Source organism: Sphaerodactylus townsendi, linkage group LG06 (assembly GCF_021028975.2).
Source record: "Sphaerodactylus townsendi isolate TG3544 linkage group LG06, MPM_Stown_v2.3, whole genome shotgun sequence".
Lineage (NCBI taxonomy): Eukaryota > Metazoa > Chordata > Lepidosauria > Squamata > Sphaerodactylidae > Sphaerodactylus > Sphaerodactylus townsendi.
Genome location: NC_059430.1, coordinates 94,169,002 through 94,185,540, shown reverse-complemented (window position 1 = coordinate 94,185,540; position 16,539 = coordinate 94,169,002).

Here is a 16,539-nt window from a genome sequence, read left to right as displayed (position 1 = left end):
GGAAGAGGTCAACAAAATGCCAGTGTAAAAGCGCTCATTCACACAGCTGAAATTATACAGCTTAACACTACTGATCATTGATGTTCTCATTAATTGACATGATGTTCCTGCAGCCCAAACACTGATTGTTGCATGTCCTTTATTAGGAAATAGCACAAATGTACTATTTCTACATTTATGTACTTGCGCCATTCATGTACTTTTGTTCTACCTCGCAATAAGTTTTCCTCTGCTGCAGACTTTCCTTTATGCATTGTTCTTTGCCCTTTCCTAGTCCTCCATGCGGCTGAGCAGAGAAGCTGTGCAGTTTCCAAATGCTGGCAAAATGTGACTTTTCCTGTTGCTTTGCTTTTCCCCATGAAGCAAAACATCTAAACAGGAAGCGTAATTCTTTATCTGAGTTTGTTGCTCCTTCCTGCCTTCCCCAATTCACCCAACAGTCATTTTTCCTATCTTCTGGCCACCATTTCCAAATGATTAGAAGGGCTTTGTTTGTAGGTTTGTGTGTGTGTTTTTAAAGGTCTAATGCTGGAGCAAAAGACTGGTCTACTGAGCTTGGACAACAGGGAAAAAAGGGGGAGGGTTGCAGAAAAACAACAAGGCATGCTGGATTTAAACTTTTGCCCCTGTTGGACTAGCAGGAGTACTTTAGACAGTGGCGTAGCGCTAAGAGGACTGGGGGGGGCCGCAACACACAGGTCGTGATCCAGTGCGGGGGCGGGCAGGGGTGTGGCGGGGTGTAGGGCACAGTTCCCCCTCACTCCAACCCTGACTTTAGATAAGAAGAAAAGGAACATTTTAAAATAAAAGTATAAGCAAAAAGGCCTCTGCTAGTGTGATACATTTATTGTGTGTGCTCCTCCCCTATTATCTGTGTGATTTAGTTCGGTCCTACTGGGTGGAGCTCTTGGTTTCAGTTTCTAGCTCTACTATGTTAGCTAATGCTGATGGTTTTAAGAGGTACCTTCCTTGCAAATAAAAGCTGTTGTTTTGGTCCAGCTTGTCTTTGCTGAATGGACATTGGGGTGAGTATTCTAGCCCAATCTTTTGTATAAACAGAAGACTGTGGAAAAACTCCAAGGTAAAACAAACAGCCTCAAGGCAAGCCATAAGTGCACAGCAGGAGTGCCTTGCAAGACTGCTCTGTTGCACTGGCATTAATCCAGACATTATTTGCACTGGGATTACAGGCAACTGTTCCCCTCTATGATTTCCCTTCCTGTTGAGTTTTGTTTTGTTTTGTCCATGTTCCATTTGATTGTAAAAAGTTCTTTAATGAGCAAACCAATGACATTTTGCACAGGTACTCAAGGATAAGTTGACAGTTAAATCATTGGGCATGGAAGCTAATGTAAAAGAAACAAAACTCCAAGAATCCCTTTAGTCTGATAAGAATTCTTCTCTTTCCTTACCGTAAAGATTTCACTTCCTTTTTTTAAAAAAAGAAATGGCATATCTTAATCCATACTGATCCACATTTGGCTGTAGGGCCATTGGTTGTCGAGTGGATGCATGCCTGTTTACATTAGGTATCGCTCATATTCAATCATTTTGTTTCCCAGTTGCAAACAAGACTTTTTTTCCCTACCATTCTGAATCATTCAACTACTGTGAGATTTTAGATGTATTTCTGTTCCTTTTTTTCACAGACTCGGGGCTCTGTAGTCGGGGCAGCAGGGGGGGGGGGCACTTCAAGCAATCTGTAAAAGACAAAAGATTTCATTTCGAATTCACACATCTTACAGCCCTGAAGGGAAAATCAACTGTCAGATAGGGGACTTTAATTTCATCCTGGGGATAAAGAGTGTGACAAATAATCTTCTCCTGGAAGGAGAGTTGTTGGTAAGTAAATGCTTTGGAGGTAAATAATCCCATGGAGAGGTTTTGCTAGCAGGGAAATAAGCTTAGCCTTAAGTAATTTTACAGCGGAATAAAATGTGCTGCTCCTGGAACCAGAATCTTCTTTTTGACACAGACTCTAGCTGCATGGAATTTTTTTTTTATGTGTGCAATGCAGTGCAGTATCACAATTGGTAAAAAAGAGTCCTACACCCCTTTCGAAGCCTGTTCTAATCTAAATTGTATATAACTCCCCAAAATGACAGTCAATGGAAGAGAAAGAAGAGACCAAGGTGAGAAATGGGTGTAAGAATATGGGTTTCAGAAAGGTGTGTGTGCAGAGGCTATGGCGAGGAGTGGGGGGGAAGGGGGGTAGCTCAGTGGAAGAGCATCTGGCTTTGCATGCAGAAGGTCCCAGTTTCCTTCCCTGGCATCTCCAGAAAAAAGGGCTAATTAGTAGGTGATGAAAGATATTGACCTGAAACCCTGGAGAACTGCTGTCAGTGAGTCAACAGTACTGACTGTGTGAGACCAATTCAGTATAAGACAGCTTCGCGTGTACTTCTTCTAGTTTTCAAAGTTGTGTTTCTATAAAGAAAGCCAGAGCCGTTATTGCCCAGTGCCAGGGGCTGTACAGATTAGAAGAACAAGAAGAGTTGGTTTTTATACCCCACTTTTCTCTACCTTTAAAATGCCTCAAAGTGACTTACAATCACTTTCCCTTCCCCTCCCCACCACAGGCATCTTGTGAGGTAGGCAGGTCTGAGACAGTTCAGAGAGAACTGTGACTGGTCCAAGGTTACCTAGCAGGCTTCATGTGAAGGAGCAGGAAAACAAAACCAGTTCCCCAGATTAGAGTCTGCCGCTGATGTGGAGGAGTGGGCAATCAAACTTGGTTTTATTAAAGACCACCACTCTTAACCATTACACTATAATGGCCTATAGAAAAAACATGGTATAATTGGATTATTCCAGAATGGTGAGTGAGTACACAAACATCCTGAAAGTTGACTGTCCTTGGGCCCCTCCGCACTGTAGGATTCGACCTTAGTTCGACTTGGGTCCGACCCGGGTACTCCGCACAGCCGTAACATTGGACTCGTGTCTGACTCGACTCACCCCCCTCTCACTGTTAAATTTTTGGGCTCGACTGGGAGGTAGAACTTCCTGGCGAACTCGGGTTGCACTCAAGCCAAAGCTGGCGGAATGCGGAATCTCCCTCGCCTCGACACTGCCAGCCAGCCAATCACAGTGCAGTATTTTTGGCCATGCGCAGAATGGGAGACTCATGGCGGCAGCCAGCAGCGCTCCTTTAAAAAAAAAAATCCTCCTACATAGCTCCTATGTCAGAAAACGAAAAAAAGGGATGCACACTCACGTTTCCCACCATAGAATGACAGCCAATTGGGAATGAAGAGCGGAAGACGCGAGGAGGTAATCCCGCCCTCTGAACTCGGCTCTGGAGACACAAGTCAGCTGCCGTGCGGAGAAACGGAGGAGTCGAGCTCAGGTAACGATTTCCACGGACACGAGTCAAACCTGAATTGCCGTGTGTGTGTGGAGAGGGCCCTTGTGGTTGAGATCTGCCACAATCCCCTATGAGCAAACTTCTGGTGGTCTTTCTTACTGGATCATGATTGCCAAGACAAATTCAGTTTTCCTGCTGTGCAGCAGAGTCTGTTTGGCACTGGGTCAAGCTAAAGGAACTGGTGAAACCAGAGTTTCTGAGATCTTGCTGAGCATTTATTATCATGGCTGTGTAGCCACAGTTGTCACAATACCTATCCAGAGCAGCACAGATTCAGAAGACGAGCATCTAATAGCGTCAGCTGCAGGGGCACCAGACTCTGATGCTGCCACCAAGCCTGAAACCCTCAGTAAGAGAGAACCCTGCACCAAGGACCTCCTCCTCTGATTTAAGGCCAAACAGGACCTTCTGGGTAGGACTCCTCTGAGCACCTTCTGCCCAAGCAAACTCAGACCCTCCTCCTTCACAGAAGACCAAGCTCAGGACAGGAGCTGTTGGAAAGGCCTTGCAGGACTAAGAAAATTCAACAAATGCTATGTTTGGCAAAGGATAAGAGGAATCCTCTGACTTCTGCAGGAGTCTACTTTGTAGCTGTGGACAAGTCTACATAGAGACCACCAAAGGCAGCGCCCAGACACAAATCAACGAACATGAAAGGCACTGCAGACTAATTCAGCTGGAAAAATCAGCACTAGCAGAACACTTGCTAAACCAAGCTGGGCACAGAATATTATTTGAAAACACAGAAATTCTGGTTCACTCTGACAACCACCATGTCAGACTACACAGAGAAGCCATTGAAATTCACAAGCAAATGGACAATTTCAACAGAAAGGAAGAAACCATGAAAATGAACAAAATTTGCCTTCCAGTACTGAAAAACACTAGAATCAAGACCGTTGCTAATGAATACCACCCAGACACAGGATTTCTCCAGGCAGTAAGCAACCAAAGGGATCAAAAAGCCAAGCTACTACAATGCAGATGCCCTCACTAATTGATTATGCTCTCCTCATGGTTACTCACATGTTCAAATGGGTGGATTCCACTCAACACATGCAAATCAAGCTTGCTAATTGCACCCTTTACACAGTTGTTAAAACAGGCAAATGGTTCTTTTTCCCACCCTGGACATTCCACAGGTATATATACTCCACTTGCTTTACTACCATCAGATCCTCTGAAGATGCAGGCAAAACATTAGGAGAAAATGCTACTAAAACACGGCCATACAGCCCAGAAACCACACAACACCCCCCCTTGCAGGACTCGTTTGCAATCTTGGGGTCTGTCCTTTCAAGAAGCACCATTCTTCTGCAATGGGTCAGAACCCAGGAAAAGAAGCCAGGCCACTGCAGATAATGTGACTCCGATTTTGTTAAGACAAGACACATCCCTGTATTTGAGACCTATTCAGGTGCCTGGATTGGAAGTGTGCATGGCCCACAATGTTCCTGACACATGTGGTTACCATCAAAGCTGGATATATGTGCAAACTTAGTAAACTGCAGCTTGGAACTTCAGATTATGAGCAGACTGTAAATGCAAAAAAAGAAGAACCCCACGTGAACATTATCAAATTACCTTTCTGGGGTACTGTGTAGAGCTTTTTAAACTTGCTATAGTTTTAGGGTTTCAGTGTGTCTGCGTGCTGCTGCTGCTGCTTCAAGTGAATGAATGCACAGAGAACTGAAAGGCTTATCTAGTCCAGCATCGTATCTCCCAACAGTAGCCAACCAGAAGTCCACAAGCGGGGCAAGAGAGTGAATTACCTCCCCCATAGTGAACTCCTTACCCAGCAACTGGTATTTAGAGGTACACTGCCTCTGGATTAAATAGCACCATAAAAACTAATAGAACAATCCTCTATGGATGTATCTAATTCCCTTTTAAACCCATCTAAGCTTGTAGGCATCAGTATGTCTTGTGGTAGTGAGTTCCTCAAGAACTCTTTTCTTTCATCTCCATTGCTTTATAATAAACTCTCCAAAGCCTCCAATTCTTTTGAGCCGAACTGCATCAGGCAGGTGATTCTAATTTCGTTGCTAGGAGGGAAGGGGCAGACCTTTTAACCCTATAAAGCAAAAATAATTACGCAGATGCCAGAAACAGAAACCTCTCAAAGGATTCGATTCCCGCTTCCTACCACCTATAAAGAGATCGGAAAATGGTTCTTGATATTAGTTTCCCCAAAGCCAGCAGAGAAAGCACTAAATCTTCTTGAATTTCATTTGGGTGGGGGGGCATCCAAGGGCTTGGGAGACAGTGATTTATGGAGAAAGATTAAATGAACTTAATACGTATTGCTTGGCCAAACAGCTGGCTAAGAAGGGACGTGACATTCATGCCCAAGGGCCCAAACTGTGCAAACATCAAGAAAAATGGGGCAGGGATTGTTTTTAGGGTGATATGAAAGCAGTATAATAATGAGGAATAATTGCAGGAAATTAATCAAAGGCTGGTTGTAGAGTTCAGTGACAGATAGACAGGTAGTTGCAATTACTAGGGAACTCAGATTGGGACATGCAAAATGGATGCTCTGGAATGGGGTGATTGGAAGGGTGGTTATGGTAGAACCGGAGGCTCAGTCACACCACACACTGTTCCTTAGCCTGTCTCTGGGTCCTGTGAAGCTGATCTGTTTCTTGTTGAAGCTTAGATTATAGGGTTGCCAGCTCAAACTTGGAAAATTCCTGGAGATTTGAGGACAGAGCATATAAATGATAGGGTTTAGGGAAGAGGAGGAGTGTTTTGGGGTCTTATACCATAAAAGTCCATCCTCCAAGCAGTCACTTTCTCCAGGAGAACTGATCTCTGTAGACTGGAGATTTATTGTAATTCTGGGAGATCTCTAGGCCCTGCCTGGACGTTGGCAAGACTATTAGATAATTAGACACACGGGAGTCTGTGGAATGCCTGGAGGAGGAGGAGGAGGCTCAAGATTACTACCTACAGTATTTTCCTAATGTGAAAAGTAACCCAGGGGGTTGATCCAAACAGTTTTTTGATTGCTGAAAAAGGGAGCATAGAGAGCCTGGGAAGGCAGGGGTTGCATAGAACCAGGGAGCATACATTGAAAATGCTGGGGGGAAGAATTAGAACTAATAAAAGGAAACACTTCTTCACGCAACGGTGTGATTGGTGTTTGGAATATGCTGCCACAGGTGGTGGTGATGGCCACTAACCTGGATAGCTTTAAAAGGGGCTTGGACAGATTTATGGAGGAGAAGTCGATTTATGGCTACCAATCTTGATCCTCCTTGATCTGAGATTGCAAATGCCTTAACAGACCAGGTGATCGGGAGCAACAGCCACAGAAGGCCATTGCGTTCACATCCTACATCTGAGTTCCCAAAGGCACCTGGTGGGCCACTGCGAGTAGCAGAGAGCTGGACTAGATGGACTTTGGTCTGATCCAGCTGGCTTGTTCTTATGTTCTTATGTTCTTATGTTGGGGAGGTGAGGGAACATGAGGGGTTACAGTGCCTCAAAGTCCACCTTCAGAAACTGCCGTATTCTCCTGATGAGCTGATCTCTTGTCATTTGGAGATGAGCTGCAATTCTGGGATATCTCCAGGTCCCACCTAAAACTTGGCTAACCTTAAGGAGGGGAATTAAATGAGAATGAGTGAAGAAACTGGCTGGATTCAAACCAGACAACTGTTGTTTGCCCTATTGGGAGGAAGTAGCTCATCAGTACAGGATACCTGGGAGCCACTTATGGGGGGGGGGGGCTTAAATCCTCTCTCTCTCTGCACCCCACTGGCTCAATCTGAATCCCATGTGCCTCAGAATCAAAACTTCAGCTGGCAACTCCCAACAAGCGGCTGCTTGGCAGGAGCCCCATGGGGACAGACCTGGGAGAGGTCCTACCTAGGACCTATGTGGTTAGGCAACTCACAGAGAGACTCTAGTTGACTGGGAATCATAAAGCTTGCTTTCCCTGGACTGTATCTTGCCAGCTTTTCCAGTGGTCAAAGGAGGAGTGGCTCCTTTTGACCAGCAAAAAAACTTATGTTGCCATCATGGGGCCCATCTTGGCAAAGCTGTATGGGACTGTGGCTGATGTGAAGACAGGAATTAGGACAGAAAGAAAAAGTAGGAGGTTCCAATGTACCATCTTCTCCCATGCTGCACTCACCTTGCACTTAAGATACTCTGACCTACAACTTGCGGTCAGATGGGTGCCAACCAGACAAGGGGCTTGTTCAGTGGTACCTCAACTGGAGAAGCTCCAAGATTTTCCCAGGTCCTAATTGGTTAACTTTTAGGTGCCATGCAGCTGTTTGCCAAGGCATTTTATTGCCTTTCCCCCCATTTGCTGTCTATCTAGAATGATGAGAGCCCTTTCTCGTGCCTTCTAAGCTGCATGTTGTAATGCATATTATGTTTTTTTAAGTTGCATTTTGACCTGTCGTCTCACTCTTGTATTGATCCAGTGTTATTTACTTTAACTGTTTGTGATGTCTTTTTTAATGTTTTTGTAATTTTGTAAGCTGCTTCAGGCACCTCTTACAGAGAAGGTTCTGATGAATAGCTGACATAAATAAATTTCCAAGCGCCAACATTTTTCTTAAAAATGGAACTGCAGGGATATTAAAAAGGAAGCTGTGATGCTACAAATACTCATTCTCTTTGCTCCGTGCTGAACTACACCCAGGCCTGGGAGAGGCATCTGTCTCCTTTCAAGCAATATTCACATGGCTACCACTCATCTGATCTCCTGATCTCAGGCAGGAACACCCAGGATTTATTAAGTGGTGTGGGAAAGACCCTGGCTGAGGCTCATGGACTGCTATAAGAATGACTGTACTATAAGGAAAGCCTGAAATAGGCAGTAAGACTTGGTGTATTGGCGGCGGCGGCGGCGAGGGGGAGCTGGTTCCTCACCAAGATTTTTTTCTCCTCCTTCCCTTTCAAAGGGGAGAGGTTTGATTTTTTTAAAGTTTCTACACAGAACTTTGCTATAATTGTTCTTTCCCCCAGATGTTCTCTGTTGTCAAGGTGCTAGTTGAAGTTCTCAAACCTGCTTTGGTCTGACCTTTTAGAAAAGAACGCATTAACACGTAAGCTAGACTGGATGGTGTGCATTTTCTGGGCCACCTTCCCTGCACCATTTTCCTGCCATCATTCCCTCGTGGGCACCATTTTGCTAACAGTTTTAAACGGCAAGGCCTTAGGTGTGAACCCTTTCCAAACTTCTCATCCCTACGTTCCTAAGCATATTTTTAAAAAATTAAAATAAATATTTCAAGGTGACTCGGTTGTGTTTGTGCAATATGGGGATAAACACGTACACTTCTAAAATGCTGGCTTTCAAGACGGATGTTAATTTCTTCCTCCTGTGCAAATTGTATTCCATGGTTGATGGCTGGTGCCACTCATTTACATCACCATTTTAGAAACAGCTGGATTTGTGCTTGGCTGTAACAGGAACGATGAACGGAGCATTTAGTCACACAAGTTAGTACCACTGAGACATTTCCATTCAATTAATGCAAGGAAGATTGGAAATGTATATCAAACAGAATAAATTGTTTCAGTTGCCTTTTTAAAAAACCCACCAGTTTTTGAATGGCTTTTTGAGACCTGAAATAAATGTTACTAACTAATACAAGTTTCTTATTAGTTCACATAACACTCCAACACACTGGACTCACACTGGCAACGTAGCTGCTACTTAGTGGTTTTCTCTGTGCTTTCCTGTCCCCAGAGCCACTACCTATGGGGATTTTGTTGTTTTCTAATTGATTATTTAATTATTTTAATTTTTCAAAAAATGCTTAAAATTATATACAGTGTGCTAACACTATAATTTAAGAAATAACAAAAACATGGGCAGAGGATGAAATAGTGGGCAAGAGGTAAGATGGCACCAAATGTTGCTCCAGATGTGGGCAGAATGGTGTGAAAATTCACACCAAAGCAGGTTGGGTGGAAGCCAGCAGCAGAAACAGGGAAAACCGAGAGGGTGAGTGAATGCTTTGAAATATCATGCAGAACTCCATATTAATAACTGCTGTAGCTCAGGGGCTACATGTGGTTTGCTTACTCACCGTAGAGTTTTCAGGTGTACTCCAGTAACCGAACACTACCCCCTTAGTAACTTCTCCTTTCCTTTGGGAGAGGCATTTGACATTATCCTCATCTTTATTTTGGGTCTTGATCTGTCTTGTCATCTCTGATATCCCTCCCTTGCAAATTTACTACTGATACAATAAAGAGTGTTGTACGGCATCCCTGGTTCCATGCAACTCAAAAAAAACCCCGTTCAGTCAACTCTTGGTGTCTTTAAGTAAGGTAAAGTATGTTAAGTTACAACCAGTTCATGGTAACCCCCGGAATTTCCACCTCAAGGAGTTTTCAAGGCAAGAGTTGAGCAAAAGAGGTTTGCTATTGCTTTCCTCTACTGCTACAGTCTTCCTTGCTGATCTCTCATCCAAGTACCAACCTTGCTTAACTTCCAAGCTCTGATGCAATCAGTCTACTCTGGGCTATTAGGAATGCTATGAAGATGTCCTTGGTTCAAACTTATGAATTAAAAAAACTTGTATTAAAAAAAATATGGATTCTCGTAAAGAATAAGCTACAAATTGTGACCGTGTGTGCATTGTCAAGTCACAGTTGATTATGGTGACCCCGTAGGGTTTTCAAAGCAAGAGATGTTTAGAGATGTTAGTCTATAAAATTATGCATGGGGTAGAAAATGTTGACAGAGAGAAATTTTTCTCTCTTTCTCACAATACTAGAACCAGGGGGCATTCATTGAAAATGCTGGGGGGAAGAATTAGGACAAATAAAAGGAAACACTTCTTCACGCAACGTGTGATTGGTGTTTGGAATATGCTGCCACAGGAGGTGGTGATGGCCACTAACCTGGATAGCTTTAAAAGGGGCTTGGACAGATTTATGGAGGAGAAGTCGATTTATGGCTACCAATCTTGATCCTCTTTGATCTGAGATTGCAAATGCCTTAACAGACCAGGTGCTCGGGAGCAACAGCCGCAGAAGGCCATTGCTTTCACATCCTACATGTGAGCTCCCAAAGGCACCTGGTGGGCCACTGCGAGTAGCAGAGAGCTGGACTAGATGGACTTTGGTCTGATCCAGCTGGCTTGTTCTTATGTTCTTATGTTCTTAGGTGGTTTGCCATTGCTTGCCTCCACATCACAACTCTGGTAGTCCTTGGAGGTTGTCCATTCCAAATTCTAACCACAGCCAACAACCTGCCTTGTTTCTGAGCTCCGACAAGGTCAGGCCAAGAGTGCCTAAGGAGCTGTAAAATCCAGTTCCTTTGAATAATTATATTTCCTGGGATCCTGGAGGAGAAGGATCCTGGAGGAGAAGCCTGCCGTACAGGCTCAATCTGACTATTGTCAGATTGAGCCTGTACAGCAGATTTGAATGGAGATGATTCTTCACTCAATTTTGTTACCAGCTGATAAAGCATGTGGGGAAGAGCCATAATATCTCTGTGCTTTAGCCATCCTACTCCATAGTAACAATCAAATTACCATGGTCCACAAATGGGAAGATAATCTCCAAAGGCAGGCTGGAGAATACTATTTTCTTGTGTGGTTTGTCGGGTGGCGTGGGGTGGGGGAGGGGGATCACTGGCTGAAAATTGTGGATGTTTCCCAACCCTAGGATGGGTAGCTGAAGGCACCCACCAGGACTATTGCTGGTGTTGTTCTGTTTGGAGCTTTATAAGGTCAGAAGTGCTATGTTGCCATAGAGACAATCATAGCAAAATGCTAACAATTCAAGAAGGCTGAGGTAGGCTAGGCAAAGAGGTACACCAGATCCAATTTTAAACAAGTACACAAATGTCTTTTCCTATTTCCCTGGATCATAGGATTTCAAATGGAGTTGACATAAAGCACGTGGCAGAAGAGGCTTGTTTCCCAGGCACAAAAGAAAGACACCGGTCCACAGACATTTATAGGGATAAGCCAATGTATTGAATAAACTTTGCTGAGACAGTGGCAAACCCCCACCCACCCAGTCTCCTGTGATCTACTTTGGGTCCTGCTTGTAATTTATGTATTTATATTTTTAGTCTGCCCAATACCCGAAGGTCTCAGGGCAGGTTACAACATAAGGTAAAATTAGTAAAATATCAATAAACCTAAAAACAATTTCAATCTAGAACAATAAAACTTATTTAAAATCCATAAAACCTATGAAACCTTATAAAATTATAACTTATTAAAATTCACAAAAACCCATTTAAAGTTCATAAAACTGATTAGTATTACCAGAAAGGGGGGAATTAATTAAGACAGTGCAGAGAAGGCAAAAACCTGTGCCCACTTGGGCCAATTTGGGGGCACAGGGAAAAATTTCTTCTTGGCTCCAATTCAAGCAACCAATTATAAACTTGCACTGTCTGTTTAGCTTGGTGGGTGGAGTACTTTTACCCCTTAAAGCTGGCTCTGACCCAAAAAGAGATCTGGCCTCTCCAAGAGGTCTACATGGCAAACTTCTTATCTTCTTGTATGGGGAAAGGCCAAAGATGGGTAAGGAGAGAGAAGGAAAGGGGAATACAGTAGAGAAAGAAGGCAAAGGGGGAGAAGAAGGAGAGCGTTGTAGGGAAGAGGTTTCAGGATGTTGCCTCTCAAAAGGAGAGAATGCTATCTAAGGAAGATGGCATGAGAAGGCAAGCCCTCTGCTGGACGGCTGCAGGACAATAACATTTCTCCTATTCCCCTTTCAACAAAAGAATAGAATAGAATAGAATAGAATAGAATAGAATAGAATAGAGTAGAATAGAATAGAATAGAATCTTTATTGGCCAAGTGTGATTGGACACACAAGGAATTTGTCTCCGGTGCATATGCTCTCAGTGTACATAAAAGAAAAATACATTTGTCAAGAATCATAAGGTACAGCACTTAATGATTGTCATATAGGTCTAGTAAGCAATCAAAATAACCTAAGTCTAGTAAGCAATCAAAATAACCTAAGTCGAATTGTCACCTCATCCGCCAAGTGCTGAACCATGTTTGTTTTAGAATGCCCTGCTTGGGTCCTAGTGCACAAAAAGAACTAAGTCAAATTGTCACTTCATCTGCTACATGCTGGACGGTCTTTGTTTTAGAATGCTTCACTAGACCCAAGCAGAGGATTCTAAAATAAAGATGATCCAGCATGTGGCAGATGAAGTGACAATTCGACTTAGTTCTTTTTGTTGAGAAGGGTACAGAGAGCCTGCTTCCTTAGAGGAGAGGCAGAAATGCTGGCCTTTTTATAGGAGGAGCCTTTTATGACTTAGTGGGGCAATGTAGCATTATGAGGTTGGGAGGGAGCTTTGGTCTGAGAGCCCATTGTATCAAGGCGTTGTCAAAAAATTGGGAGTGGGGATTTTGATAGCTGTAGAGGATGAGTTACCTACTCTCCTTAAACGTGGGTTTGGATTTTGAACTTTCACACGACTCAGAAAAAAGGCAGTTTCTTTAAAACAAGTTCTTAAAGTTTATTGAACTCGGCATTATTCAACAAACTATAGTCAGGTGGCATATTATGCATACAATTAGCTGAATAAGAGCAAACAGAGACAAAATAACTGAACCTACTAAAATCAAAATGTAAAACTTTTCCACTGCTTAGCAGGAAAAAAGAAAAGAATCAAACAGTTCTCATAATTCAATAGACAACCTCTAGCCAGCATGAGGTAGCATTGCGTATATTGGGAGTGAAAGGGGAGGGGGGAAGCAAGGAAAAAGGGTGCCTCTCTTACAAAATGGAAAAGCAGATATAGGGGAATTGCACATCAGGTGATCCTAGTGGACCAATCACGAATTGGTGCTAATTAACTAAAGCAGGTGATGTAAATCTTCATTCTTATCAGGTGTTGTGGCTGAAAGTTTATTGAAGTTCCAACCGTTAGCAAAACTTTGTGCAGCTGGGCCAAGACCTTCAATTGACCGTTACTCGGTACCAGGATTGGATTCACAACAAAGGGGCCAACAAGGCCGTGGTAGTGATGTTGAACTGTTACAAAGTTCACAAGCAACGGTTACATTAATAGACTACATACAAAATGGCGACGGTTAAGCTAACACAGACACTTTCTCTACAATAGCCTTCTGGTCAAACTGCACCTGCACCAAAACAGCTGCCAAGTGACCCAACAAGGTACATGGTTTATCGTGGGCTGGGCAGTGCCAAAAGTTATCGAGGGGGCCAGTGATTTGTTTCTTGTTGGGAAAGCAACACTCCCACTGTCCAGGGTGGGTTTGGCTTTTCCCTTGCTGGCCTGGCCTGGTGCAGCACCAACAAAGAGGGTGGGGGCCTGCTCAAGGACAAGAAGAGGAAGAAAAAAAAGGGGACTACCTGACCTCACATCTTCTACTTCTGGTCTCTTTACATCTTGGATGAATCTGCCCGTTCAAACCCAACCCTGCACCTGCATTTGCTAGACCAAAAATAATTTTGCTTTACTGTGCCACTTGAGGGAAAAAATTGGCAATTGCTGTAGCATTATAGGTCATTAATGATCTTTTGCTGCTGATCTACTCTAAATTTTAATGGAGCTGCATGCATGGAAATGAAAAGAGAGTGGGTAGCAGGGGGTCATGTTAGCAGTGACAACGATGTCCCCGAGATCCAATGCAGTCACTGCAGTAGGCATTTAAGGGAAGCTGGACAATAGTACAGAAGACATGTTGTGTGGAAGTGCTTTTGCCACTGTGAATGCATCCACATTTGCTGCGGTTAGGTTATGTAAGCCACGTGGAGAATCTTCACTATACTGGAACAGCCAGTGATAAGGAATGAGCTTCTCAGACAGGACATGTGAAAAAGCCGTGGGTGGGGGTGTTAAGCATTTGTTTTGTTTTGAATTTGTGTAACCCTCCTGGTGGGTAACCATTTTGGGTTTTTTTGTGCCTCATAGAGTGCCAGCTGTGTGGTTTCCCACTAGAAGCTGTGTTCCTTTAACAGCTGTATCAGGCCACGTGGGAGATTCAACAGCTGCAATTTCCTTCTTGGGATGAAAATTAGCTTTTGGGAAATGAGATTATGAATGAAACTGGATGGTTCTAAAAAGTCCATCTACTATTGCTAGCAACAACAAAATCATGACTGTTATTTGCCCTGAGCCTCAGAAATTGGCCAGGGTATGAATCCCTTTTTTTAAAAAGGCAAAATCCTATATTCTTCTTGAGCAGAAAGATTGTATGTGTATTTAAGTCTTCTTGTGAGCACCAGATTGTAAACATTGGACTTAAAGGCTATTATTAGGGAATATGTGACAGCACCTTGACTTGCATGAACATTTTTCTGCTGCAGCAAAAATGTATGTAGAGAAAAATGTGATGGCCACTGGTATAGTACTTAAGAGTGTCACACTAGGATGTGGGAGACCCAGGTCTTAATTTTGAGAACCAGTGGTTAATCTAGTGCAGCATCCTGTGTTACACTGGTAGTCAACCAGTTGTAACTGGTTACACTGTAACTGTGTTACTGGTAGTAACTGTGTTACACTGGTAGTCAACCAGTTGCCTATGGATAGACCTACTATTCATCAATCCCCTTTCAAAGCCATCTATGCTTGTGACTATCACTACATCCACTGGCAGTGAATTCCACAGTTTAATTACTCATTGAGTAAAGGATTAGTTCTTTTTGCTGTGTTGAACATTTTTTCCTGTCAATGTAATTGGATGCCCCTGAATTCTGGGATTATATGACAGGCAGAAAAAGCTACCTCTATTCCATGCATGATTTTGTAAACCTCTATCATGTCTCCCTTTATGCATCTTTTTCTAAACTGAAAAGGTCCAGACTCTCCAGCTGTCCTTATTGGAAAGGCACTCCCAACCCCTTAGTCATCTTGGTTCCCCTTGGTTGTACTTTGCCACATGGTGGCCTGCTCACCCGGTTTGGAGAGCTCTTCACAATCCTTGACTTTCTCCATTTTGAGAACCATGTGGAAACCACTGGTTCTCAAAATTAAGAAATTAATTTCTCCATGTGGTTCTCCACATGGTGGCCTGCTCACCCGGTTTGGAGAGCTCTTCACAATCCTTGACTTTCTCCATTGTGAATACTATGATACCATCTGCAAAACTGACTACTCCACTGTTCAACCCCAATTCCAAATCTTCTATGAATAAATATCACCAGCCCCAATACAGATCCTTGCAGGCCCCCATTGCTCCCTTCCCTCTATTGCGAGAACTGTCCATTGGGCCAGTTCTTTTATCCCATGATTTCTAAGCTTACTCTGGAGTCTTTGGTGAGGTAGCTGCCCCCACTCTGCCTTGGAAACTGGCTGGTTGACTTGTCAGGTATCCACAGAGGGGTTTTGTAAGGATAAAACAGGAGAGGAGAACAATGTAAACTGCTTTAGCTCCACATTGGGGAGAAAGATGGGATATAAATGAAATAAATAAATGATGCAAAGTGCACAGCAAACCTTTAATTCCCAGCCACCCACCAACCAAGTGTGCAATTATAATTGAATGCCATTCAAATCACTGTGATGTTAATTTCTGTGATTAACAATCCACTTCAACTGCATATTGGGGAGTTCAGCCCCCATGGCGGTAAAAGACCTTACATCTGAGGAATCCCCTCTAACATTTCTGCCCAAGCTTGTGCAGGGTTTCTCCAGTCTAATCCCACTGATGACTATTAGGGTTGCCAAGAGACCTGGAGGAAAAAAACACGCCTGTTCCTTTAATAGAAGCGTAATAGGTTAATCACCAGTTATATCTATTCATCCCCATGTCAGGAAAATCTTCAACTGCCCACTTCCCCAAATTAAGCTTGTTATGGATACCAGGACAATGTACACATGCTGCTGGGAAGGAAAATCTCGTACACAAATTGTATTCATTCAGGGCTGGAGACCATTTAAAAAAAATACTGCATCAAGATGAAATCTGGAGAGAATGTAAGATCAGAGATGCGGGTCTGTATGTAACAAGCGATCAGATTCACTTCCTTCATGTGGTTGATCTGCCCAACACACTCCTTTTAAAGTATTTCAGAAATATGCCATGCATTCTATGCATAAAGAGACAGAAATGTTTGCTTTAATAAATATCAACAATTTAACGGATGGAGATTGTTTAAGGATTGCACTGCAACAGGGCCGTCCTGAGCAAAGTTATGCCGAGGATTGCACTGTAAAACCGGCCCCGATCCTGTGTACAGATAGTAGG